This window comes from Meriones unguiculatus (genome assembly GCF_030254825.1).
Source record: "Meriones unguiculatus strain TT.TT164.6M chromosome Y unlocalized genomic scaffold, Bangor_MerUng_6.1 ChrY_unordered_Scaffold_25, whole genome shotgun sequence".
NCBI classification, from domain to species: Eukaryota; Metazoa; Chordata; class Mammalia; order Rodentia; family Muridae; genus Meriones; species Meriones unguiculatus.
In genome coordinates, this window is record NW_026843710.1 from 5,377,030 (window position 1) to 5,385,106 (window position 8,077).

Consider the following 8,077-nt stretch of genomic DNA (forward strand, 5'->3'; position numbering starts at 1 on the left):
CTTTGAGATCAGATCAGCCTTTCCCCTCTCTGTGGATTTTCCCTTGACAAAGAAACTCAGTCTGTGGTTCCCTGGACCCCACAGTTCTATCTGGGGCAGTGAATCAGGCATGCAGGCAGGGCTCTGTGCCAGAACCTGGGTCCCTGGCTCTGGCTCTGGGCTGGCTCTTTGGCACCCGCAGAACCATAGTCTTTTCCAGGTGATGTCTTGGTGACCTAAGGTTGGTCCCAATCATTTCCTTCACTGTGGGGTTATTTCTCACCTAGAAATCTCTGTCTCTGATGTTGTGGTGCCCACAGTTCAGTCTGGGACAGTGATCAGAGCACAGTGGTGTGTGACTCTTGGCTGGCGACCAAGCACCTAGCAGAACTGGAATCTCTTCTGAGGTTTAGCCAGGTGAGTTAAAGCTGATTGAATAACCCACCGTGGGGTATCCTATCCCCTGGAGAACACAAGCACTTGTGTTTTATGGCCATGAGTTCTGACTGGTGGTCACTGTGTTGATCCTGCTGTGCTCCTGGTCAGAGTGACAGTCGTCCTGGTGCTGCCGTCTTGCCTCCTTCTTCCATGATGTCATTTGCTTAGCTGAATAATATTTCTTTATGGAAATATTCCACATTTTCCCCAAGGGAGATTGTCAGTCCTGCTATTTAGTCCTTTAAGTTGTTGGTACTGTATTCAATGTACTGAATGACAAAATACCAGGATAACAATGTTCCTTTATCCTAGAAGTCCCTCCAAGGTCTTCCACTTCCTAGTGATTTGAATTGCATTCTCTGCTTGAAGCTCATGTATTTACGTGCAGAATCACTAGTAATGAAATATCTGGGAAGGGTTAGGAGGTATGGCCTTGTTAGATAATATAATTCATATTGGAGTTATATTGTAGGGGTGGTGTGCTTTGATATTGATATGCAAATGATAGTGACCACACTGAATGGAGTCTCTGTCTCTCAGTCTCTGTCACTTTATACCTTTGATCCTGTTGGTCTTAGTCTTGTTATTTCTAAATCTTTCCCTCTAGGTTTTCCTCTCTCTGTCTCTCAGTTTCCCTTTTATTTGTCTGCCACTTGTGATTCAGTATGAAAATCTCAAAATTCTGCTGAAGGCTACAACAAGATGACTGCCTGCTTATGTGATATCAGGGATAATTTTTGTGAAAATATAAGCAAGGTCCCAATAAACCCTTTTTGTTCAAAGATTTGCCTTGTTAATGCAGCAATTTCCCAGTAATTAATTCACTGACTGAGGCTATATCTGCACATTTAACAAACAATAATGTAATCTGGTATAATGTGATAGTCACAGATAAAGGACATGTGTCTGTATTAATGACCACTTGAAAGAAATATATGACAATTTTCCTTAAATGAGAGTCTTGGACACAGGAACTGACATCTCTGGGTTGTGTACTTTCTGGTGCCATGATTGAGGTATGTAGCTGCTCAGCCTTTCTCTCAGGCAGGCTATCCACTTGGCCCATTTTATGTCTGGCTTTTGAAACTCATACTGCCTTTGACTTGTTGCATGACAACATTCTCTCTCTCAGCCAATCAGCAGATGACAGGTTCTTGAAGTTTCCATGCAGATGAGTAAATAAACTTTGTCAGTGTCCTGTATCTCTGATCCTGTTCACATGAGACTTTTTTCTCGTGAAAACCAACAAGCCTTTATCTCATCCCTTTATCCATATCCCACACCTTTACTCCTGTTTACCACTGAGACAATGTCAGGTAGAACTATAATGTTTATTCAGTAGGACACCATCCTCAGTACGAGAACTTCAAAGTGATGTGGGATAAAGTGGAATGTATCAAATGACAAGGTGGTCTCCTACTGTAGTCTTGGATCTGAAACTTCTTAGGTTTCGTGACTTTCAACTGAGCAGTTACTCACATACTCATTAATGTCCCCTGATGTTCTTATTTGAATAATAGGCTGGCAGAGTCAAGGTTTCCCTGTGGTATTGATTCCTTAGAAACAGGGCAATGAGGAAGAAACAGGACAATTCTTGGGCCATGTTTGGCTAAAACAGCAAAAGATTCGTGTGTATGTAATTTGAGAACTGTGGGGCAATTAACTATTTTACAGCTGGTGTTGTTCCACAATCGTGTTGCCAAACCTCTATGAGCTGGTTTGCCTTTGCTGACCTGGCTGGATCTGCAGCTGTGTGCTACTCAGTGGTCAGTGAACAATCCTCCTGGTCCTAAAGTTTTGCAGTTAAAACTGGGTCTTCAGGAAAGAGAAATTGGTCCATGTTACAGACCTAAGATACAAGAGCAGCAGTGTTTCTTGCTGTGGTCCTCCAGACATAACCTCTAAACATAGTGTTGGAGCCAGGACTGAATGTTCAGAGGTGCAGTCTGAGGTCCTGGTATCTGAGCTAGCTGGGTAAATACTAGTTCATGGCTAAGTTATTCTACTACATAATAAGTTCATGGAAAGCATGCCTTACATAGTTAAATTTTGCCCTCCTTTACCGGAATCTCTTCTCCCTGTTAAAAGTCATCGTAAAAGTTGTCAACATATTATTTTTATTGATTATGTGGGAATTTCAAATAATGTACATTACACTTATTTTCCATTGCTCCCAGGTTCAAATTCCTACCCATGTGTCACACTAATTATTTTTTCTTTAAAATTCAAGAATTGAAGTATGTGTTGTTCATATACTCGTTGGATCATGATCAGAGTCTCAGTGCCAAGTCTGTTAAAGAAAACTGATTTCATACTCACCTCACCATGGCACCATCCCCAAGAAGAAGCCATTTGGCCTGAAGGGCTCTATACTTCATCGCCTTGTCCACAGAGTTTTCTTATGTATTTATTTATTATGATTTAGTCAGTTTGTATCCCCACTGCTACCCTCTGCTCCTTCTCCTTGCATTCCTACCTACCCTCCTCCTATGCCCTTTCTCTGGTTCCATGATAGAGGAGGTCCTCCTCCCTCTTCTATCTGATCCTAGCTTATCAGGTCTCATCAAGATTGGCTGCATCATCTTCCTCTGCAGTCTGATTCTCAAGGCATTGTTTTCCTTGTGTCCTCAATTTCCTCTATTTATGACACTCTTCCTGCCTCCTCTCCTGCAGGCTACCCAGAGCTCTGAGGGGAGGGAGAATTTCATAGGGAAACCCCATTTAGACCTGTGGTTTTTTAAGGTCTTTCTGTGCATAATATCAGACTTTGGTTATTTATATAGAATAACATTTGATGCAGAAGGAAGCATCTCTGTGAATACAAGAACATAGCACTGATTTATGAGTTGGGGGTAGAGAGCAGCATATTTAATAACAGCCTGGGTTGTTTGAAAATTTTTTTAGGATTCGCAGGCCCCACAACTTAATTAAATGTCAACAATCCCCATTGTGGAAGACTGGTTTTGTCACCACAGATTGACTATTGGAACTTACTCCCCCACTGTTAGGATACCTCCTCATAAGTGAAAGCATAACATATTTCTCTTTTTGCATTTTACTTATTACACCCAGGTTGATTTTTCCTGGTTCCATCCATTTGCCAAAAATATTATGACGTTGTTTTCTTAACTGAAAAATAATCCTTTATGGAAATATTCCACATTTTCTCAAATGAATATGGCAATCCTGTTCTTTATATCTTGGAAATTTCTGGGACTTTAATCATTGTATTGAATGATAAACTATCATGATAATTATGTTCTTTTTAGTCTATAATTCCCTCCATGTTCTTCCACTTTCTGGTGATTTGAATTTCATACTTCCCTTGAAGCTCATCTATTTAGTCCCCAGTTGAACAAATGTCTGGCAAGTTTTGGGAGTAATAGCCTTGTTAGATCATAGATTTCCTATCGGAATTATATTATAGGATGGTGTGCTTGGAGGTTAATATTACAATGAAAATAAGCAGACCGACTGGAGTCTCTGTCTCTTGGTCTGTGTCACTTTATATATATTTTTTGTAGGTCTCGGTCTCACCATTTCTGAATCTGTCTCTCTAGCTCTTTCTCTCTTTCTCTCTCTGTCAGCCGTAAGCTTGTGCTTCAGTTTGAAAAGCTCTCAGTTCTGCTGATGGACTATAACAAGATGGTGTTGTGCCAGAATTGTGGTACCACAAATGATCACCACCAACAGCCAAGTCCATTGTAAGCCACATGAGGATCTTTCTATTAGAAATCATTACAAGCTGCAGTTGGGGTCTCATCCCCTAACACCAAAGTAGTGAGGGCCAAAAGCTCCTTGCTGAGGACAGTTGGGTGATTTAAAGATTCTGGTCCCTCCCAGCATGCCCAAAACAGGGGCGATTCCTGCCTGACAAGCATTTATTGGTCAAAATGCTGAATTTTTATTTAATTGAGTATTGAAAAGTCCCCAAACCATAAATGATCTGGTGTCCCTCTCTAGGGAGATTGGCCAGTTTCTAATTGGTGGGGAAAGGTGGGTTCTTCCACTAAGAGCATTACTAAACCTCACCCAGCTTGCTTAGGCCTTAATCTTTAATAATAACTGCTCATTCCCTCCTTCATTTGAAGACCCAATCTTGTTTTTTTCCAGATATGACGCTTTGTATTTCATAGATTTTTCCAGATATGACCCTTTGTATTTCATAGATTTACCTTTCTACACTGGGATCTGAGTACAATTAGTGTATTGCTCTCAAATATATTTTTTTTCATGAGAACCATCAAGCAATTTAAAATACAAGGCCAAAAGATAAAAATCAAAATGAGTAGGGGTCCCTTCAAGGAGGATATAGGGTTAGTAAGCCAAGGGGAAATATTATCCTTTCTCTCTAGGTTTTCTCTAGGGCTTTAGCCCAGTTGTGCAATATTAGTTGCCATTTCAGCTTAGCAGATGCCCAAGATAATAGCTAATGTCAGGGAGCCCCTTTTGACATAGCCTTTAAGCCTGCTAGGTGAGATTTCGGGATGAGGGTCTCCTCTTATGAAATTGCTGCAGTGCTAAAAAAGGGCCATTGGCATCAGAGACTAGGAAGGCTGAAATGCCATTCAAAGTCTGGGCAACAGGGTAGTCCTCAGAAGCATCTGGTTAGATGATCCACCAAAAAAGGCCAGGAGAAATTGTGTCAGTTTCCAGGAAATCCAGATTTCAGCTTGCAGTCCATAGCTGATCCTGGAACAGAGTCAAACAGGTGAAAATCTACTGAGACAAATTTAAACTGGAGACAGAAGTTAAAATTTGTCTATTAAATGGGAAAATGAGGAATGTAAAGACAAGGAAAAAATTCCTCTGGGATCCACTTGAGCTATGCCAGATACAGGTAATATAACTTTTTGATGTCCAGAAACTCATATGAATTTTTTGGTACACAAAAGGATATATATATTTAAAAAAACTCAGAAAAATAACATATCAACAAATCTAATATAACAACATTCTGAGAGTAACAGATAAATCTGTATCCCACTGAATATCAGTTAGCTATTTGTTTTATAACCTTTATAAACAACTTAAGTGTATCCACAGTTTCAAAGTCTAACACTTCTTCTGTGGGCACAGCTGTAGGTAATCAGCCAGTAATGGAGCTAGGCCATTTTTCATACACTCAGTATCTACCTTTAGCCCCCATCTCCATGTTCACACTGGAAGGTTAGGCAAAAATACATTCATAGATTTATTGCTAATCCCTGGATGCTTGGACTTTCCTTAACAAAGCAAAGAGAAGGATATGTTGAAGATAGTCTTAAATCTTGTCTACCTCAGAATGGCAGATATTAATACTATAGTAAAGGCTATGGCTTTTGGGTCAGATATACACATTAAACAAATGTTTTTACCATGATGAAAAGCACATTTAAATCTATGTTTAGAAAACTACAAAGGAAAATTTAAATCTCAAACTGGTGACTAAAAGAACAAACAAACAAACAAAAAAGAAACTGTTAGTGCTCCATTAACTTATCAGAACTCTATTGATCAATACTAAAACTCTGAACTTCTGAAATATTATAAAATAAGTTCAACAGTAGAAAGGGGTGTTCAATCTAAAGTATCTAATATTTTTAATATGATTTAAATTATTTTTATATCTTTATATTTATGGTTGTGAGCCTAGCCTTTAACGGCTGAGCCATCTCTCCACCCCAAATTATTTTTATATCTTTATAACTCATATTCATATAACTTAAAATGTTAAACTCCTTATCTTTTTATCCAACCATATCTTTTTTTTTTCAATGCAGTTTATTCAGGAACCTTGAACAATCATCTGACCCTGGGGAAAGCCAGCCCACAGCTTAAATAGCCTCTGGGTAGCCAACCCAGGCGTGCCACGTGGGCAATGCAGATAGGTCCACATACATGGAAGCAAGCCAGATCCTCAGCCTTAGCCAAATGTGGAATTGTTCCTGACAGAGAGCACTCACCATCGGGAAGGTGGAAGGCGGAAACCAGCTCCATCTTTAAGGCATAGCATTCCACAGCTCTCTACAGTTCCCCCTTTTTGTTTTAGATGCATCAGGCAAGAGTAGAGGTCTGATCTCTGATATTAGGAATAAATTGGGACTTTGTACTGATGTTCACTTAGGTATCATCCACCCAAAGAGCATCAGACCCGTCAGATACCTTTTTCTCAGAGGCGGGACCTGGGGCATCAACCCGCATGCAAACAGACATGCTCTTCTCTGGGTCCAAAGCCGCTGACCCTGAGTGCAGTGCTTAGCCTCGCATCCTGAGCGTAACATTTTAGCTTTTTATGGTATCCAAACATGCTTGGGGAGAATGTCCTGCTTCAATGGCTGTAAAGGCCTGAATGATCATGGCTGCATTACACTGTTGTGAGACTCTAATCTTGCATATATACCACAGGCAAACCAAGGAGACCAACACCAGAAGGGCTGCTAACGCTCCCATGCCCGCCCATTCCTTCAGATGATTCATGGCTGCAGCACTCCATGATGATAATCCTGTGGCTAGTCCTGCGTCCACTCTGGTAGAATTTACTGTGACAATGGCCACTCTCAGCTGCTCCATCGTAGTATCGAATTCTCCAGTCCAATTACCTAAAATATAGCTCGACAATTGTTTAGACAGATTTGCAGCACAGGAAAAATTCTCATGTTATATGCTAGTGACTCAAAGTCCAGCATATTTTCATTGACAGCCAAGTTGAGCGATTTGCCATAGTGTATCAATTTGCTCCTGCACAAGGTCACTCCTCTGATTGAACAGCATCAAGCTTCCTTTTAGTTGAGCATTATTTCCTTTATGTACAACTAAGGCATGAGCTACATTGGCTAAATGATTGTTCAGGGTCTGAGCAGTCTGCCCAGTATGACTCATGGCTAATGCCCCGGTGGTAGCTCCAAAAGCCGCCAATGAGATGGTAGTAACAATGGTGGCTGTAGTTCCAAGATCCCTTTTCTGTCTGAAGAGAGTCATAGCGTGAGGGGCATCAACAGGCAGAGGCACGCAGTGAGGCATGAGAGTAACCAAGGCATACCTAAATATACTAGCATTCCAGCATTGGGCAAAAAAGCAAGTATCATTACCACAATTACTTGGCTCTATCTGGCTAATAATGAATAAAAATGGGGGATATAGACAAACAGGTGTGGGCTTGTAGGAAATATTATGGGAAGCCTTAACCCCCTCTTGGAACATCCTGCGTCAGTTCTAGAACTAGCAGTGGTGGTGTCCGAGCTCTGAGTAGGTTCAGGAGACCATTGCCCCCAGGGGCGAGACGTGCTCCATGCCAATTGACTAACTCCATGTTTTCCTCCACTTTTGAAAGTCATTTAAGGTTCTTCAATTATTTTTTCCCTTTTTTTGAAATTTTTCATCAATTACACTTTATTAATTCTGCATCCCCCCATTAGCCCCTCCCTCCTACCCTCCCAAACCCACCCTCCCTCCTCCCTCTACTTGCATGCCACTCCCCAAGTCCACTAATAGGGGAGGTTCTCCTCTCCTTTCTGACCTTAGTCTGTCAGTTCACATCAAAAGAGGCTGCATTGTCCTCTACTATGGCCTGGTAAGGCTGCTCCTCCCCCAGAGGGAGGTGATCAAAGAGCAGGCCAATCAGATTATGTCAGAGGCAGTCCCTCTTCACATTACTATGTAACCCAATTGGACTCTGAAC